Source organism: Zeugodacus cucurbitae, chromosome 6 (assembly GCF_028554725.1).
Source record: "Zeugodacus cucurbitae isolate PBARC_wt_2022May chromosome 6, idZeuCucr1.2, whole genome shotgun sequence".
Taxonomy (NCBI): domain Eukaryota; kingdom Metazoa; phylum Arthropoda; class Insecta; order Diptera; family Tephritidae; genus Zeugodacus; species Zeugodacus cucurbitae.
In genome coordinates this window covers 45,624,399-45,645,887 of record NC_071671.1, presented here as the reverse complement: position 1 = coordinate 45,645,887, position 21,489 = coordinate 45,624,399, and the positions used below count along the sequence as shown (strand labels likewise).

Genomic DNA, 21,489 nt, shown 5'->3' with positions numbered 1-21,489 from the left:
TTTTGTATAAGATTAAAAAAATTTTACCTTTCCAATTGCATAAAACCTTGGAGTCCTATTTAAAAAATAGAAAATTTGCTGTAAAAGAAGGTGATTTTATATCTGATGAACATTCAATAAGGGCTGGAGTACCACAGGGCAGTGTTTTAGGCCCAACTCTATACATCATATATACAGCTGATCTTCCAACTGCTAATAATGTTTTGACATCAACTTTTGCGGATGACACAGCTTTAGTGAGTCGTAACAAATGTCCCATTAGAGCATCAAGAATATTAGCGAAGCCCTTAAGTTCTGTCGAAGAATGGCTAGCAAACTGGCGTATAAATGTAAATGAACAAAAGTGCAAGCATGTTACATTTTCCCTAAGACCAAAAATGTGCCCGGCAGTAAAAATGAACAATATTCTAGTTCCTCAAGCGAATGAAGTTACCTATCTTGGTATTCACCAAGATAGAAGGCTTACGTGGAGAAAACATATATCTAGTAAAATAACGTGCATGAAGATAAGAGCTGCAAATTTAAATTGGCTTTTAAATAAAAACTCAAAACTTAGCTTAGACAACAAAGTGCTTTTATACAATGCGGTCATAAAGCCGATTTGGATGTATGGCATTCAACTGTGGGGTACGACTTATGCAACTAATATTGATATAATACAAAGGTTCCAATCGAAGTTGCTTAGATCAATCACGTTCTCACCATGGTACATGCGCAATGAAAATATCTATAAAGATCTTGGTATCCCTATGGTAAAGAAAGAAGTAGAGGACAGCAGATTGAAATATTTATCTAAACTCCGTGATCACTCAAATCCATTGGCTAATGCTTTAGTACATTCCTGCAATCAAACACGCCTAAAAAGAAGGGATATGCCTGCGTACTAAAGAGCAACGCTTCACCAATACAGCTCAATCACTTGGTTGAGCTTGTCTAGTTTTTAAATAGATTTAAGATTTTATAACTTGTTGTTAGGCTTAAAAACAAGCAGATTCAATAAATAAGGAAATACTGAAAAAAAAAGATTAAGACGATTAGCTTAACGGCATGAATGCAGCTTTTTCAAATATCTCTTACAAATACTTCACTTTCCAATTGCACTGTTTGAAGGAGAAACTTCACATAATTATGTATGATTTATTTTCAGAACAATGGAACTGGTATTTGAGGAAAGTAGGAACGTGATTTATATACTATTAAGTTACATACTTCAGCTGAAAGTGTCATCTCGAAGTCACAGCACGGTAGTAACATAGAAGAGTCCATTTTGATAGAAAAACAAACTGTTAATCCAAGAAATTTGAATTACACATATACAATTTACTTGTGTTACATAAGTTCATATGTCTTATATAAAGCCAACAAATATCATTGACGCTAATTTAGAATATCTTTATTTTTCTCTTTTCAGGTACTGGCCTATTGATAATATTTATTTATATATAATAAGACGCTCAAATAATACATCGAAATGGTATTTTCAAACGTTAACGTCAAAAAAAATATATTTTCTTATACTTCTACAATACTATAGATCTTAACCGAGGTCAAGAGCAGGGTTTTATAAAATTCTACGGCATTTAGGAACTGTCCAATATAAACTAACGATAGCATCTCTCTGAAACTTTACATGCTAGTTCATTGACATATTGTGTAGGTGAAATTGAATGTCATCTGTATAACCTGCTCAGTCATGATTCCAGCTTAATGTGATATCCAAAGAAATTGTGAATATACATAAATATAGCGGATTCCAATGAAGTGAAAGTGAGTTAATAGTACTTTAATAAAGGTTATTTGGGATTTATTTCCAATAGCTTATGATACAAATGTTGTCCTATATCATTATTAAAGTTTCTTACTAACGCTACTCTACCGCAACTGCTTTCCCTTGTATCTCTTTAAGTGTTGTTACTAATGTCCAACTGTCTGTTTCTGGTCATATTTTGCATATTTCATTCCACTTCGTGCGTTTACTTGTTGGTCGCGTTGACCTTTTCCCTTCCGCTCAACTCAAATCCATTTATATTATGTAGTCCCCGTATTTACGAACAGGTTGCATGAGCGTAACAAACACACTTCGTGCTCTTCTTTATTCTTTGTGGCGTTTGGCACGGACAACTCCTGCCAAAGTCCTTCTCAACCGCCCACTCAACGATTCTCTTTGTGGTTGCTAGCTTCAATATTACTTTACATTTTTCAGGTTATGTTTGCTTTTTTATTTTATGGCATTTTTGTGTACACCTTTGTATTGCTTTGTACCTTTCTGCATGCTTTCTTAAAACTGCCAAGTAGTTATAAGAAATGGAAGAGTGTGGACAATGCGAAAATGACTTGAAGTGTGTTGAATGAAGTAAGGCTATATTGTCGAACTTCCTTTCGCTGTTCTTGACATAATGAAAGGTGGAAGTAACGCATGGACACATTTGATTAACAATACTTTTGGTGGTTTAAGCTTCGATGACATACATTTCTCTGACTGAGATAAGAATTATGAAAATGTTGATCCAAACCGGTATTTGAGGACTTTATGTACTTATTGTCCATGAATATTCGTACAACTTGGACGGTTATTTTCTTATTTAGATCGGTCTACCATTGCTTATTTCAAAGAAGATATTTAAGGGAACACATTGCGTAGTTGGAGTTCTGAAATTTAATTTTAATATATTTTTTAAATTCTAAGAGTTAGCTCGGAGATACCTTCATATATTGATCGAACTATTACTAGAGTTATCTAGTAATAGTGTGACCATATTTTTCGATGAGACCATTGCTGTCGCAAGTCAGACTTTATACCCTTTCGGTCTCTTACTTGGATGAAGGGATTAATTCGTCAAGGTATTATTGATTCACACACATTTTTGATTCAGAAGCCACATATTCTGAGATCAGATCTGAAGGTATATTCAACTAATTCAAGTAGTGTCCATAGGATCGGTTAGAATCCAACGAAAGATTTTAGCAGGGATGAAGTTATTTTGTCAACTCCTATTGGAGCGTAACGCAGAAACAAAGTCATTCCGATCATTTGCAGCTTCTCGTTGGAAATTCGTTGGACCATTTATGTGATATTGGTATGAAATGGTACGGGGCCACAAAATTGTCATAATCAGGATTCAGTGACCAGGATTCACAACCATATAATAGATAAGTTTGATGTTATTGTAGAAGATACGAAAATAGGGACTTAAACAAGTCAAAATGGACAATCCACAACAAATCCGATTTGATCCAAACCGTTAATCACATTTTAAGAAATTTTTTGTCTACGCGGCAAACAGTCGTTTTATCAGTAAAGATTCCCTGAAGGTTTGGTGTGCTACAAACTCATGAGGCTCCCACACCATCCTTCTATACATATATAGCAAACTTTCAGAATTGTTTCTGCAAAAGTGAAGACCAGCTAATAACTCTTTTTATACATCGACTTTACCAAAGTATCTGGTTGCTGTCATCGATAGTTCGGTTCGACGTTTTCATCAATCCATCTGTATCATGGCTCTCCTTGTGGTTCTTAAAACATGTACTTCTCCGGTGTTGGATTTATGCCTCTCTGCCTCGTAGTATTTTTGTGGACTATAGTGATTCGAGTTAGGGAAGTTCAACTGTAATTAACTTCAACTCTATACTAACAAAATAAAAAAAAAAATATTTCTTTCCACTCCTTTATTTCAGAGTTACTACTATTACCTTTATCTGCTGCTCCTTCACCCCCTTCTCCACTTTGTTGCACTTGCACTAAATTTGTGAGTGAAAAAAATATTCCGAAAATTGTGTATCAATTTATTTTGTGCCAATAGCACTACAACTAGTAAAAGTAATATTGTTGTTGTTGTTAGTTTTATATTGCTGGTTGCCAGCTTGCCATAAATTCATCGCTGTTGTTGTTGCTTACACGCCACTCCGCTGTATTTTGTACTATTTTGTTTGCCGCTTGCAACGGGTTCATGCCACATTTACTTGCCACTTGCCCCATTATATTCGTAAGTTGTTGCTAGAGTACTTTTGCTGTTGTTACACGTTGCTGTAGTTCACCTCCAGCATATAATATGCGCAAGTATTTACTTTTGTCTGTATGTATGTCAACCACAGTGCACTTCATCGTTGTCACTGCCAAGTTGGAGCGCCTCCACGCGCATGTATATATGTATGTATGTATGTGTGTTTTGTTGGTATGAAGCGCATCTTCATTTCCTGCTGCTGCCTACTCCACCACACTACACCACCAACACCGCTGTGTTATTCTGCATTGTCGCCTTCCTGCGTTGCCACACGAATTCGACTACGCCGAAGCCACCATGCCACCACACTTGTTCACCACCATCATCATAACCACCACTAATACATTATTGTTGCACTCGTTTACTCATCGCTGCACTTCATTCTACTCCTGTTCTACTTCAGTGAACTCCACACGTACTCCAGTCGCCGCTCGACTACCACTGTCTGTCTGTTGGGCTGTAATTGCCGCCACCGCGCCTCACTCGAATTTCCAGTGCCGATTTCCTTGTATGTTGCATGCCACAAACTCAGTGACGCTCTTGTCATGCCGTTTTGCTCACCTCTGCCGTTATTTGATTGCATTGTCCTGCGCCGCTACTCGGCATTTTGCTTTGCCGGTGTGCTCCTCATCTCACCTCACCTCAATCGTTGCACCAACTACGAGTATCATCATCATCATGAACGGGTGTACTCCATATAGACTTTTGGAGTTGTTGTTGTTTTTCCAACTCGCCAATTCCACAAATTTTACATTGGTATTTGTTGTTCTTGTTGTTGTTGCTGTAGGTGTTTGTGTCTCGCATATTCCACATCCATTTATTCATATTGGCTGGTATTGTTGTTGTTGTCGCTGCCTTCGTTGGCTGCCTGCTTAAACTACCACATATATTACATACCTACAAACACAATCATTTGCAGTTGTTGCAATGCTTAATGTTGTTGTTGTAGTTCTTATGCCCAACTGTCTTTTGCGTTCTGCCAGCTGTCACAACAACACTCCCCCTCCTGCCTTACCAACGGTCCTGCCTCAGTGTTATCGTGCTGCAGAGTGCTCAAGCTTTTGGAGTTCGTTTTCTCTTGCTCTTCCAGTTCTGCTGCGCTTTGCAGTAGCCTGTCTTCTTCTTCGCCTTCTTCCGCTACTAACTACGCTTCATTCGTCTTCATTGCCATTGCATGTGTTCCATTTTCTACCATTCCCATTGTGGTTTGTTGCATTTATTTTATTATTAGTTTACGTATGTACGAGTACATATGTATGCACTTCCGCCCTGCTTCACTGCGCTCATGCTCGGCCGCCACTTTAATCGGCGTTGTCCCTTTAACTTGTTGTGGTCGCACTGTGTGTCGCTTGCTTTCAAACTCTGATTATAAAATTTATTTAAACTAACAAAATGTTTAGAGCACGGATAATAGTTTTTAAATACCTTTAGCGAAATTTTAATTGAGTTCCGCATGCCGTAGTGAAAGTATCCTTAAGTCTAACGCCTGCTTTATATCCCCTTTTGCAAGTTTTATACAATCCCTAACATTTGGGAAAGAAAGTATTGGGTAACCATTGAGGGACGTGAGATCTTCAAATATCTTACGTAAAGAAGGAAAGGTCTCAGAGTTATGTCGTCAAAGCTGCTATACATTTCTTTTCTCTGAATTAAGTAACTTAAGCACTTTGGCAAAGATTTAGTTAGAATCATTTAGAGCTTTTATAAAGGAACTGGCCAGTGTCCTCATGGTTCTAGACATATAGCTTGGAACTGGAACTATAGCCATCATTATTGTCTTCCAGCTGAAACCAATGGTCTTTTCTTTCATGATTAATAAAGCCACAATCTTATTAATCCTTAATAAAAAGAAAATTCACTGTTCTCTTATGTAAAAGAACATTTTTCAATATGTATTGTCCTTAGACCTTGTCCTAATTTTGCCTAAGCAAGTCTTACTAAGACCGAATGCAGTGAAAAAAATATTAAAATGGCTGCTGTCTTTCAAACTTTAGACCAACCTTATAGAAGTCACTACTAAAATGTGGGTGAGTTGATCGGTTTATAATGAGTTTAAGCTACAATTCCACAATATTCAATGTAGAATTACAATCACTGTCAATAAGACTCAGCTATAATTGGATATTAGAAAGTCTGTCGACTTTCTTTATATTATATTTATTGTATAAACACTGCTTCCAACTGATTCCATTTTTTTATTGATTTCATTCACGAAAGAATAATAACTTAAATCTTATGTTGGAAAAAAAGCTTACTTAAGAGAGGTCTCTGATAATCTTAATCGATGCCATATCTATTATCTGATCCAGGAAAACATATGATTGATCATTTCATATAAGAACCAAGTGGTCTTGTGTTTGTACACAAAAGGTAAAGAAGTGGACTTAGTAAATATTGTGCCAGAATTATGAGAAAGGAGCTCTAACTATGTATGACTATCCATCTTAAAAACAAAAATCCAACTAATCTCTCAGTTTTGAAAAAATATGACTGAATTTTGATGTAAGAGTTAGGTTCAGTTGATCCTGTCGACAAGTGCCAGGAAGTAATCCACTGGGACAGCAAAATGTGCCGATTCATTGTGATGACAAAAGGCTCATATGTAGACTCCGTAAAGACGGAAGCTACTAATTTCATTAGTTATTGGAACCGATCATGTCAGACGATTATAACATACTTCGGGCCTTTAAAACATGTGCATATGTACTTCGGAGGTGAATTTTCTTGTAAAACAGATATGCGGTTTTATAATTTTGTTATTCGTTACGAATAGAAGGCAAGTATTGGAAATTTGAAAGGTCAGGCGACTATATAATAAATCTCCCATAGATTGATACTTCTGATTCAGGCTTTATTGAACTGCTTTTCAAAATTAATTGGCTATGACCTTGAAGTGGTCATTAAATAACCAAATTCGGATCAGTGTAATATACCATGTACAGTAAAACCTCTCTTGGACGGACACAGCTGAGCGATTTTTGTCCGATGTCCGGAGGGGTTTCTCTGTAGTTATCAATAAACCCGATTTTTTAAGTTTAAGGAGATTTGCGCACATTTTTGAAATAAAATCACCTAGATGAACGAAGAATGTTTTAATTTTTATTACAACTATTTTTCATACCAATATATACCGAAAATTTGACCAAAAAGTGTGTTTTTTTCCTTCGTTCATTAGCTAGATTTTTCCATTTGCAACCGAAATATTTATACTCTCGCAACAAAGTTGCTAAAGAGAGTATTATAGTTTTGTTCACATAACGGTTGCTTGTAACACCCAAAACTAAACGAGTTAGATATATACCAAAGTGATCAGGGTGAAAAGTGGAGTTCAAATCCGAATGTCTGTCTGTCCGTCCGTCCGTCTGTGCAAGCTGTAACTTGAGTAAAATTTAAGATATCTTCATGAAACTTGGCACACTTATTTCTTGGCACCATAGGAAGGTTGCTTTCGAAAATGAGCAAAATCGGACCGCTGCCACGCCCACAAAATGGCGAAAACCGAAAACACATAAAGTGCCATAACTAAGCCATAAATAAAGCTATGGAAATAAAATTTGGTATGAACGATCGCACTATGAAGGGGCATATTTGGATGTATTTTTTTTTTGGAAAAGTGGGCGTGGCCCCGCCCCCTACTAAGTTTTTTGTACATATCTCGCAAACCAATAGAGCTATATAAACCAAACTTTCTGCAGTCGTTTTTTTAGCCACTTCCTAATACAGTCCAAAAATGAAAGAAATCGGATCATAACTACGCCCACCTCCCATACAAAGGTTAGGTTGAAAATTACTAAAAGTGGGTGAGGGTTAACTCACTAAAGAAAATGTCATAAACACTACATTTCACATAAGAAATGGCAGATAGAAGCTACACTCAGATTTTTTTACAAAGTGGAAAATATTATATAATATAAATAAAGTTAAATAAATAAATTGCGAGAGTATAAAATGTTCGGTTACACCCAAACTTACTTGTTTTAGTTTATTGTTTAGATGAACTTATCATGAGTTCCAGATTATGATGTCCACGGGAAAGCCTTTTTTGTGCACGTCTTGGGAAGTGTGGTGCCAACGGCTGAGTCTTCAAAATTTTTAAATACAAATTTTACTAAATACTATTTAAATATGTATTTTGGATATACTTAATTTTTTAAGCTTTTAGTCTCTGAAATCCACCTGACTCCTTAATGCTTTTATTCTTATATTTAATAAAAAGTTTACTACATATTTCACTTTTTGCTTTTAGAACTGAAACCCATCGTTCTTTAATTCAATACATTAATTAAATATTTAAACAATTTAAAAACTACTCATCACATCCTGACCTATAAGACATTTATCATATTTTAATGCTATTATTTTGCGCTTCTGAGGCGGTGAACTTGTCCGTTGATTGGACAAATGTGCACATTCGCATGATTTGAGTTGACCGCACACACACGCAGTCATATAAACACTCACACATATGTATGTACGTGAGGGCAAGATTATTTATACAACGCCATTTCTGAGTACTGTACATTATTGTCACGCTTTTTTGTTTATTTTGGTATTTGCAGAAATCATACACTACTTACATGCTGCACACCATTGCATACATATGCACAAATGTACATATATATGTATATATTAACCGACTCATATGTGCATGCATGCACATATTCGTATAAATCGCATATCGCCGTCGACATTCCTTTTCCCATTCACCACAACGCCATCACCAACGTCGACATCGCTGCCATCGTCGCTCTGTTATGCTCACCAAGCCGTTGTGCTGTTGGCTTCCCCCACTTTTTCTGGCATCTGCTGATTTTTCTTTCTCGCTGGCTTTTAAATTTCCACAAACTGAGACAGCGAGCGGCGCTGCTTGTTGCTGTTAGTTGTTCCCATGCTGCCATTTCTTTAACTTTTTAACAGTTGTTGTTGCTGCTTTTTTTTTGCACTTTAACATATCTTCATTGTTGTTGTTGTTGGTGGCGGTGGGCCGTTTGTATGTCTATCCGCAAGACTGCTTTATATGTATGAATTCATTGGCTTGCTTTGACTAGCTTGCTTGCTAACGCTATTGTTGTTGTTGCTGCTGTTGTTGTTATTGTTATTGTATTGGAGCCGACTGCGCCCGACTTGCTGGCAACCACTGCTGCCACTGAGGGGGACTAGGATACTTTTTGGCAGCGCTGTTGCTTATTACAACGTTGTTATTGTTGTTGTTGCTGTTGTTTGTTACGACTTATTGTAATATCACCACGTTGTTGTTGTTATTGTATTGCATTGCCATTTATGCTGTTGATTACATGCGTCTGTGTGTATGTTTATATATTTTATTATTGCTGTTGTTGTTGTTCAAGCCAGTGTTGCTGTTGCTGTTGCTGCGTTCTCCCTCGATTCGGCCTGGTCTGCTCTTCGTGGCCATGTCACATTTAGTTTTGTTCGGTAATTCGGCGCGTAAGCAGCAAGAAAATTAGAATTTTCCGTATTAGCGCATTTTTGCAGGCAATAATCGCCAGACTCGCAGCAGAAAAGCGTTTAAATAAAATACAAAAACAACAAATATTCAACTGAGAGTCGTTCGTCGTGTATTACGAGTCAGTCGTGTGTCCGCGCGATTTTGTGTTTTTTTTTCGAATTTTGTTTTAGTATTCCTCGTGTTGTTGTTTATTGCCGGCAATTTAGCGCCCAAAATGGTGGGAGCGTAAATTAGATTGCGAGAGCGCGCGTGAGAACGTATAAAACTAGAAAAAACACAATAAAAATAATACTAATTAAAACAAAATCAAATCGGTTTAATATCAATTCGTGTATTTAAGTATCTCCCATGGATGCAGCTGAGTGCCGTGCGAAAACACTAAAGTGAGCGAAACATAAATACTCGTACCTATCTAACGGTAATAGTGAGTGTTCACGTTTTCTCGGCACACTCGTGCATTATTTTGGATTTGCACGTCGGCAATAATGTAATGATTACTCTCCAGCAATTGTATTTGAATTTGTCTGAAAACAAATTCTGGATTTATTGACAATTACTTCGTAAAGTTGCTGTAATATTTCGCTGCTGGTTTACTTCGTAAGTAATGGTATCGTCGTATGAGTATTCGCGCTCAATGTGAGTCTATAAGTGAGCGTTGTTTCTGAAATAGGTAGGCGCTGTGTGGCGCCTCTTCGCTGCATTTATAAGTATTTGTCTGCAATCACTGACCACACATAAAGGTGGGATTACTGGATTCGCTTTGAGTGTTATTACCCCTAGTATGGATACCAAAGTGCTTTAAAACGATAGATTTCGATATTCATATCAGCGGGATTATTAAAAATTTTGGATCCCAGTTTTTGTTTTGTTGATCATTGTAGAAAAGTGCAATGAACCCTATGTGTATATAGTAGACTCTGCTGTTTTGTTTTGAATCCCTTAATAATTTGTTTATTGACAACATTAACCAGAGAGTAATGGTGATATTAGTAGTTCAAGTCACAGCGACATCTGTGTTCAGTTGAGTTTGATCTGTGACCAATGTCACTCTGGCTTACCCAGCAGAAAGTTGAAGATCGCTGGAGTTATACGCGGAATCACAGATTGTTTGATTATATTTACTTTAACCTGTATTTGCAGTCTTCTTTCTCGAACGGAATTAACGCAAGAAGCGACATTTTAATATGCCAGCCTTGAAACGTTAGTTATACTAGTGTTCTTAATTATTCCGTCTTATGTCTTACATGAGTACAAAGCTGCCAATTTGAGAGTAAATTGACAACTGTTCCACTAGAATTCGCAGTACGGCCTGTTTGGATGTAACCTGATGTAGTGACTGCATGTCTGTATACTTTTTCTTGAGGTATTCGTTATGACAGCCTTATATTGTTATTTGGTTCAAATCGATTATCTCATAGTTGGATATAGGGACCCATCTCTTGAGATATTTACTCTAAGCTCAATTAGAGCTTCTGCTGACTGTGTCTAACAGACCTATTCGTTTCGCGACCTTGTCGTGAACAACTGGTCCTCTTGCTAGGGATGTTTCTATAATCGGGAACACATATTAGGAATACGCCAAGTTGACTGACTTTAGGATTAAGAAAATCTAACTGTAACAAAGCACAAAACAATGTGGATGTCGCCCGATCTAATGGGACTTTTGAATATATTGTAATAAATAATATTTAAAAATTTAATAAGAATTATTTAATTCTAAACTTTTTATGCAAATCTTAATCCTTCTTCGAGCAAATTTTCTGATGTATTATACATCTTAGCCTCATATGACTTGTGAAGTTTATTTAGAACAAGTATGAGCTCAATAATTCATCAAATATTAGGTGGATTTCAAGATTCAATGGTTCATTGATTACCTAGAGACTTTTGTTAGGGCCTTTAGATAGCCATTAACCATTGGAGAACATAGATCATGCCAAAAATGGTTCGAAGCATATTTTGATATAGAACATGGATATTACTGGGAATAATCTGTAAGTCAATAAGAGAATCTAGGCAGATGAGCAATAATAAGTTGCCACTCTGGGTCGAACTTTTATTTCAATAGAACTTTGGTTGTTCAAGGGAAGAAAGGGAGGAAGAAGTAAAGTAATGCTCGACTTGTTGCTGAACATCTTGCAAAGTCGAGGAACTTGAATACTACAACTCCTTTGTAGCCCTATGGGTTTAACCTTAGTGGTCCATCTGTTGATACTGTAGCTAAAATCGCTTTGGTCAGTGGTTTTAAATGTGTGTGCAGAGCCAACAGATCTGTTATGGCACTGAAAGGAATTATATCGCCAATTTGGGCTCCTGACGACGGCAGTATGGTCGAGCACATTACAATTCTCTTCCAGTAATACAAATAAAGTGACTTTTTTCTCGTCGAAGCTTTTGTGTAACGCTTGTATTTGCGCAACAATTTGGTTTACAAAAGTACAGGTGTGAATTTTACACCCACATCCATACGTACATATAAACAAGCAACCAAATTGTTGCTTGAAGGCGTGAAAGAGTTTAAAATCGACAAAGTTGTTTGAATTGCAATTGAACCTTTTCGTTAAGGCAACACAAAAAGAATTCAAAGCTGAGACAAAAGCTTCTGTAAAAGGAATATTGGTATATATATCGATAAACATCGAGTACAATGCCGTGGCACAGTCAAAACACCCCCAATCGGGTGAAAATTCCAACAACAAAAGCTACTGAAATATTGAATTGTGTGATTGATCGGTGTTTTTGTATAAAAAACAATAACAACAAAGCTTTCGAAGTATATAAGTATATATAGTTTATCAAACAGAAATTTGTTGCAATGTTCGGAATCTCGGTTGGCTTTGGACTGTAAATAAATGTTTGATGGGTTGGTTGCCATGCTCTGGTCTGCATGCTGGTTGCTGCGCCTGGTTTGCAGAGTTGTATTGTTTGTTCTTCATTTACTGTGTTGTTGCTGTTGTACATTTGTTCTCTGTGTTCCACGGAGTCGTTTCTCCTTGGATTGTTTTTGTTGGCGTTGTTTGTGATTAATGCGGCAGTTACGTTGCTATTGTTACTACTCTTGTTGTTGCTGTTGTTTTTGTTGTTGTTGCTGCTGCGCCATTGTGTGGGCTTAACGCTTTTGTTGTACCTTTGCAAAAGTTTCGCTACTTGTGGCGAAGAACTTTGGACTAAGGTGCCATTTTACAATGAGCTACGAGGACAACAAATACAAATACAAAATTCAAACATACATAAACACACACATATACACCTACACCTGGACATTTGCAGCTTGCGGGGAACAACATATGTATGTATGCAGTCATACTATTGTGGACGATTGCAACCCTCGCTTGCTTACTGGCTTGCTCGCAAAAAGTTCACTATGACAGGGTCGCTACTATTATTGTATTTCTCGTTAATTTTTATATTCCCACTCATGGAAAGCTTGAATAATAAGCTTCGCAAAGTCCCTATCACTTTCCGACTTTAATGTAAGATAGGTTTTCATAAAACCTTCGTTAAATCTCTTTCGAATCTCTCTAAATCTCTAAAGTCAAGCTGTTTCATTATCAGACTCGTTTAAGTGCTGAGTCATATCGGATTCGTTTGAAACTGTAGAGCCGATGAGCGTGCAAAAAGGTGTCCTCACTTCATCAAGGTGGAAAGGAGTTAGCGTTCCATTGCCCTCTTTGGTTCTAGAGCTCGTTCTATGGACCTCTCGAGAGTTCAATAAGCGTTGATCAATAACTAACACATGCGTGGCCCAAAGTGGAACGCAGGAGGTCCATTCGGACAAAGAGGTGTCAAATCACCAAAGTCGTATGTAAAATGAGATGTATAAACTTATAGTATTTTTTTCCTCTGTTATCCTATTTTCGAAAGACTGTGGCTGAAGCATCTCCGTAGAACCAGGCGAATTGGCTAGTTTCGAAATAAGCCAACAAATTAGTGACAGACTCAAAGGACCTTGTCCATATGTAAGAGTCCTTACAATAGATACTTAGGAGTTCTTGGCGGCTTTAAGAACCTGTGGTTTCAGCTGTTTAGGTGAGATCCAAAAAAAAAAATTTATTTGATTAACAAACCATTTTGTTAAGCTGGCTTTTTAGCAGAGAAGTGAAATTCAGCTAGTCGTTTTGGAGATATCAAGTCACATAGGATCAACACAAGTATCTTTACAGTTGTTGATCCATTTTCGTCTGCCTATTAGCTTTACTTTAAATATTTATAAATCTTAAATCTATATGGATTTCAAGGAGCTCACCACAATGTCGTATTTCTATTTTTCTATATTCTTTGTAGGAATAATTATATATTCTTAATTGGCTTCGTATAGTTCGCGCAATCACCATTTTCATATTTTATTAAACATCTTATTGTTTTGCAAACTTCCCAATGTTCGCATAATCAAACGGGAATGTGATCAGACTTGAGGAATTAAGTTTGTGCCATTTCAGACCATATTGACTCTAACAAATACAGTTGAACTTCCATAACTCGAACTGCTCTAACTCGAAGTTCTCCATAATTCGAACTATTGAATTGGCAATAGAAGTCAAATTTCATACAAATTACCTTCTGTAACTCGGAAGTCTCTCTAACTCTAAGTTTTTTTTGTGGATTATGGTGATTCTAGTTAGAGAAGTTCCGTTGTTTGTTTTTTTTTTTTTTTTTTTATCCCTCTCAATATTTCTTTTATTCATTGTATTACAGTGGCCTTCACGCCTAAAGGTCCCCTAACTAACTAACGCTTCATAATGAGTCTATGCTTATTTAATGGGCTTGAAAACGCCTCTCTACAGTTTGTAATTACTTCCTGGATTCCCCAGAGAAGCATTTTTGGCATTTAGTTCTTATTATAAAAAGTAAATAAAGTACAAGCATTTGCTTGTCGAGTAAAAAAATTTCCCTTAACTTGAGCAAAGATAAGCAATTCTTTATTTGTTGTAGATTTTATTTTATTTTTCATGTTACAACATTGCCAATTTGGGCGAAAACTTATTCATGCCAGCAATCAAACTCAGCAATCATCCATATATATATGTATGTATGCACGTAAGATTATGCCTGTGGCTGTATTTCTGTGCGATAAAAATGGAAACTATGAAAAATGAGGCAATACGCCCGCCGTAGACAACATTGAGAGCTGCTGCTCTATGAAATTTCAAAAAATAAAAATAAAAGAAAATAGCGAACAGAAAACAAATCAGTCAATTTCAACCAATCGCCAAATTCATCTGCAAATCACATGCACGAGTATGTGTGTATGTGTATGTCCATGTGTGTGTTCATTTATTGGCATCTTTACATAGGCCTCACCACTTTTCGGCCTTTCGATGCCAAATCAATAATACAGTTTCGGGCTGCTGGGAAATGTCGAATTTTCGGTTTAAAATGAAATTTGAAGGCTTCACATATAAATACTTACATACATATATACATATACATACATATGTATGTTTGAAAGCTTGAGCAAAAATAAAAATTCATTTATTTTCGTGAAAGATAACTTGCAAAAAAGAAATAGAAAAGGTATGCGGAGCAGAAAATTTATACGTAGTTCACCCTAATACCAGCTATGTTACAAAGTAGCAACGGGCCCTGCTCAAGAGCTTTTGTGGCTTGCATATAAATATGTATCTATGTACTATTAAGTATGTATTAAACGCTGTGCATGTTATCCGAATTCCAACGAAGAAACTCTAACTCAATTTGTAAATTGTTTTAAGTTTGATGTTGGTATAAAAAGAGGCGTGTCATAGCAAATGGGAGGTGTTCAAGAAATGTTTCGTTCATTTTCCAGTTGGAATAAAGTAGTAGTTTATATCCCAAGAAAACAGTCTTTTCAAAACCCTAATACTTAATATATTTTATCAGCAGCTTCTTGTATGTTCGAAAATCGTTTCCTATATAATTTGTTCTTGTGCTGATGAAAACGAAATGGAGTGTCGGAATGATATAAGTAACTTCAGCATTTCTCATAGATAATGTCAAATAAAGAATCTTCTTCTTCTTCTTGACTGGCGTAGTCACCGCTATAGCCACCACGTGTGGTTTTTCCTCGTGTTCGATATAAGGTGCCTTAAAAACCTATGGTCCGATTTCGACGATTTTTAGAATACAATAATTATAGTATTTGTGCGTAGTCACCACTACAGCGCGCCACGCATCTCTCATTTTGGCGGTTTGGCGCCAATTGGTTACACCAAGTGAAGCCAGGTCCTTCTCTACCTGATCCTTCCATCGGAGTGGAGGTCTCCCTCTTCCTCGGCTTCCACCAGCGGGTACTGCATCGAACACTTTCAGAGCTGGAGCATTTTCGCCCATTCGGACAACATGACCCAGCCAGCGTAGCCGCTGTTTTTTATTCGCTGATCTATGTCAATGTCATCGTATAAATCGTACAGCTCATCGTTTCATCGTCTGCGGTATTCGCCGTCGCCAATGTTTAAGGGACCATAAACCTTCCGCAAAACCTTTCTCTCGAAAACTCCCAGTGTCGCCTCATCGGATGTTGACATCGTCCACGCTTCTGCACCGTAAAGTAGGACGGAAATGATGAGAGACTTGTAAAGTTCAGTTTTTGTTCGTCGAGAGAGGACTTTACTTTTCAATAGCCTACGCAGTCCAAAGTAGCACCTGTTGGCAAGAGTGACTCTGCGTTGGATTTCCAAGCTTACATTGTTATTGCTGTTTCCAGATGAACGAAATTATCTACAATGGCTGTCAACAGTGACGTGGGAGCCAAGACGCGAGTGCGCTGACTGATTGTTTGATGACAGGAGATATTTCGTCTTGTCCTCGTTCATCACCAGACCCATTCGCTTCGCTTCCTTATCCAGGCGGGAAAAAAAGAGAACTAACGGCGCGGGTGTGGTTTCCAATGATATCAATATCATCGGCGTACGCCAGCAGCTGTACACTCTTGTAGAAGATTGTACCTTAGCTCTGCGGCTATTTCCTATTATTTTATTTTTTTCCAGCATCAGGTTAAGGAAGTCACACAATAGCGAGTCACCTTCGGTATCGAATGGCTCGGAGAGGTCCTTCCCGATCCTGACGGAGCTTTTGGTGTTGCTTGACCAAATATCGTAGCTGGGAAAACCCGTGTTCTGCTACATGAACAACGTCATATCATCTTATTACCAAGAACACATACATATGTATATGATCTACTAGTGGATCAATCGTTGAAAATCAAAAGGAGTCTCCAAAACACGAATTGAAGTGTAAATATCATCCGCAATGTAAAAGTTTTTAAGGTAGTTTAAGATTACATTTTAATAAGTTTTTTCTTTAAGTGTATTAATTTCGATTATTTTAATTTTTTTTGCTTTTGGAACGAACTTCTCAATTTGTTCGTTGTTTTTCGAAAATTACACTTACAAGATTTGAGAATAATATTTGCGTATTTATTTCTGAGGTCCTATGCCGTGAAGTTAGAGGAAATGATGATTATGACTTTCATGCTAAATAACTACATACACGACTTTCTCTAAGCAGTTGCCATGCTATATCATTGCTTTTATTATACTTATTATTATTCTTCGTTTAACCCCTTCATATGGAATTTATCTTCTATTCATCTGGATGGCGTCATCTGTTAGCTGGCTTCCATAACCCTACTTATGTATGAAATCTACATACATACATTTATAAAGAAATCTGTCTCTGTTCTTGGTAATATGTATGTATTGCCATTTATATTCATTTCCCTTAGTCTGTGTAGTGCATGAGGTCACTGACACCTGCAGACGTGTAGTTTATAAACAGAGAACTAAACATATTGCATGGTACATAGAAAATACTTACATATATAAATCCACTTCAGTTAAATTCTGTGAAATGTGGCGCTTTGGCACGCATGGAATGTTTTAACAAACACAATATGGCATTTACTTAAAGTTTTTGAGTGAATGAGTTTTGACCTTATGTTTGGTTAAACAGCTTGCATAATTTAAGGCGTTGAAGAGTGGTGAGCGTGAATTAAAGTACAAAGTTTGTTTAATTGAAAAAAACATGTGATTGGTGTATACAAGTACTTTGTTTTAGCTTCCTTATATAATTTCCAACCTTTAACACTTTCAAAATGCCTGCACAAAGCATATATTTTTAGATTGAAATTTCCTTATGGCTAAAACTTGTTGACCATAGATAGCATTCAGATGCAGTCAGCCATCAATATACTCTGAAACTTATTGTTAGAAACAGATATGAGAGTAACATCTTATTCTTTCAGGACTTCGAAAGATTTCGAAAGATAGCTGTTTGAAGATTCGAAACCGATTCGTTACTAATAACTTCTATATTCTAAAGATCTTGCGGACTTGGACCTACCAAAAATTTACTCTATAAGTAAGTAAGGTTACCTGGTTAGGTTAGGTTCAAAAGCTGATCCTCGCGCCAGGTGTCGCGATGGATCGCACTTGACCAGCTAAAGGCTCCGTAGCGCCGAAGCGCTTTGAGCCTATTACAAATCGTATGATGCTGCTAATATCTATACAGTCTAACGCTGGCCTGTATAATATGAAATTACTAGATGTTTCCATCTCGCCTTCCTTCATTCAGATATGCTAGATTGTGTCCGGCAGGATTCCTAGCCTCATTGCATGTATGCAAGGGGGCCTTTTTAAATGTACGTAGTTGCGCCGACTTCTTGACTTCCAATCTAGGCCAAAAGGATCTTGCAACCGGGCAGGTTTTAGTTGTTCAAAGAATTACTTAAAATGTTACCTTAAAAATTCACGAAAGTTCGCAAAAATTCCGTTTCCGACCAGAGACATTTCAAGGCTCTGAATTTATATAAGTATCTTTAAGAACTACACCCAGATCTGCATTCCCATAAACTCTTTCGAATAATGTTTTATGCTGCTACAGTAACGAAAACTTTTAATCGACAATAAGGACGTCCCTGTATACATTGTGGTACAGTCAATTTCAGAGAGTTCGGTCTTCACACGCAAACATAATAATAATTTCGATTATTTATCGTTCACACGGTTGCGCAAAGTGCCCTCGCTCACCCTCAACTTTTGTCAAATGTGTCAACAAAGCGTATTTTTACATTGTTAACGGTACTTTTACTGTAACAAAATGCAGTGTGAAAGCCACAACGACTACTAAACTTAATTGAAATCCAACGAATTTCATTTCATTGCTACATTTTGATTTACAACGCCGCGCCGTAGTTTGAGCGTAGTTTCTCAGCGTTTGTTATGGAATCGCGTGCTGGCGCTGCGCCTTCGATTGCGGGTAGTAAGCAATATGAATTGTTGTTTTGGGTAATTATAATTAGTTATTTTTATTTATGCGCGTCTGTTGGACGTCTCTCATATGTCCATAGCCAACCAACCAACGGAGTTACCAAACAGCCAACCAACCAACCGGGCAGCCAGTTAGCCAGCCTAGACAGTTGGCTAGTCAGTTAGCGCACCAACTTCACCTGGCCGGGCAATCATTTATCCATGTCACTCGTATGCCTGTTCATTCGTTCGTTCGATCGTTTCTTCGTTCGTTGGCGTTGTTGTTGCGCATTTCATATGCACATGCACATCGAAGGCAGGCAAGGTGGTCGGGCGATGAGGTTATGGCTGTGGTGGCTGCAACCACAATTTCTGCACTCACTTTAATGCCGCTACAGTTGCTACGAATGTTGGTGGAGTAGCTGATGGCTGTTGATGTCGTTGTTATTGTTGCATATGTACAACTTAAAATCGCCTTTTTTCACATTTAATGTGTATATTTTTTGTATCAACTCATTTTTCATGCTCAACTTTTTTGTTGTTGTTTTTTCGCAATCACTAGCTGTGCTCCGTCGGTCTTTCGCCACTCTTACTAGTCTGCGCGACAGTACGAGTATGTTGCAAACTCACTTGGTAGTCAGTCTGGCTGACTCGGCGCTTGCCTACTTGACTGTCGCGACCTACGTTTCCTTTCTGCCATGCCTTGTCCAGCTCGTGGACGTTCAGACGGTCCGTAGCTTGTTTCTTTGGCTGTGCGTTCTCCGGTTGGCATTCCCACAATATGTCTTTTTGTTTTTGATATGAAATAAAATTTATTTCATTTCAATTTTCGTTTCTCCACATTCGTGGCACAGCGAGCCTTGTTCCGTGTGTCTCGGATGTGCTTGGCGCGTCCATTTGCTTGGCGCTCACCTCCTACCGCACACGATTTTCGAACGCCTTCGTATTTTCGACGCTTTCCTGAGGCTAAACTCCGCTAGTTTTTGAGCCTTAACTTCGGCAGTGACTTCGTCTCTCGTTTTTTTACTAGCAATTTTCGTTCCGTATGCGTTTGTAAAATTTTTCATTGTTGTTATTGTGGTTTTTCTTGATATTTTTTTCTCTTTTGTTGTGTCTTGTGTTTATTTTTTTGCCCTCGTTGCTTTTGCAGCATTGACTATGCCACTCTTATCATCAACGGCTGGCGGTGGTGTCATGCCACTTACACACATACCACATTTGTGACTCCTTCCCCTGTCCGTACATTTTTTAGGAACTTCGTTTATATTGTTGGATTTGTTGTTCGGTTCGGTTTTACAATTGTTATTACAGTTGGGCTCAGGCTTCGCATTTCTTCGGTTTCTTTCCCATTTTTTATTTCCGTACATTTTCCGGCTGCTTTTTCGTCCTTCGCACACTCACAGCCGCTGACTCTTGCTACCAAATGCTGCCTGCAACCTCTACAACGTTTGTTGCTTCATTTTATTAAATTTATTCGACTTGTTTCTTGTTGCTTTCCACACAATTTTCGTTCGAGTGTGTGTATTGAATTATCTGTATCTGCGCCCTTTTTGGATTTTAAATATATCAGAGTGTGCACCTTTGCCCTGCTTGTACTTGTGCTGGCCATTCTTCATGTGTTTGCGTACACCATCGGAGCACTACATAACGGCTATAAAACATTTACAATAACAACTGCTACGTGAATGTTCTCCAAAATTGCTTTGCCATTCCACTTTAGCATTTGCCAGTTGGCAGTCTGCTCACGCCTCACCTCCTTTTGTTATAATTTCCTTACTTCGCTTTTCTTCCTTATTCTTATTCGTTAGTTCGGGTTCTTATTTTCTTTTTAATTTTTTTTTCTTATTTTCAGTTTCCTTGAAGGTTCAGTTTGTCGATGACTTTGACGAGTTTGCCTCATTTCTTAGCACACCTTAGCTCATTTCCGCCCTTCAAATGTTTATTACATTCTTATTCTCATGCACATGCTGAAATATAAATACACACACATTTATAACAATTCTTAAGCACCACCATTCAATTTAAATTTACACTCCCATTTCGAAAATTCCTCCGAGCTCGAAATTCTTTTGGAAAACTCGCTTGCGGTGGCATGATTCTGATGAGCTTTGAAACTAAGCTGTACTCCAAAGTATTAAGTGATTATTTCATCTATTATTATACTCTCGCAACAAATGTTGCTACAGAGAGTATTATAGTTTTGTTCACATAACGGTTGTTTGTAACACCCAAAACTAAACGAGTTAGATATAGGGTTATATGTATATACCAAAGTGATCAGGGTGAAGAGTGGAGTTCAAATCTGTCTGTCCGTCCGTCCGTCCGTCTGTGCTAGCTGTAACTTGAGTAAAAATTAAGATATCTTGATGAAACTTGACACACTTATCTTGGCACCATCGAAAATGAGCAAAATCGGACCACTGCCACGCCCAAAAATCAAAAACACATAAAGTGCCATAACTAAGCCATAAATAAAGCTATGGAAATAAAATTTGGTGTGAAGGATCGCACTATGAAGGGGCATATTTAGATGTAAATTTTTTGGGGAGGTGGGCGTGGTCCCGCCTCCAAACAGGTTTTTTGTACATATCTCGGAAACCAATAGAGCTATATAAACCAAACTTTCTGCAGTCTTTTTTTTTTGGCCACTTCCTAATACAGTCCAAAAATGAAAGAAATCGGATCATAACCACGCCCACCTCCCATTCAAAAGTTAGGTTGAAAATTACTAAAAGTGGGTTAACTCACTAGCGAAAAACGTCAGAAACACTAAATTTCACATAAGAAATGGCAG

The 21,489-nt window shown here is 37.6% G+C and overlaps 1 protein-coding gene across 8 annotated transcripts in view; it reads left to right on the top strand.

The window, feature by feature from the left end:
- LOC105209846 (uncharacterized) overlaps window positions 1-21,489 on the top strand; it is a 159,268-nt gene that overhangs the window by 45,118 nt on the left and 92,661 nt on the right. For 4 of the 8 annotated variants that reach the window (XM_054234474.1, XM_054234475.1, XM_054234476.1 and 1 more), the window contains exon 1: window positions 9,425-10,068. The exons of 1 other annotated variant lie outside the window; for it this stretch is intronic. The gene's annotated coding sequence lies outside the window, so the exon portion shown is untranslated. Of the gene's footprint in view, window positions 1-9,271; window positions 10,069-21,489 lie in introns of those variants that run through there. 3 more of the 8 variants (XM_054234478.1, XM_011180478.3, XM_054234477.1) reach the window with 2 other exon arrangements.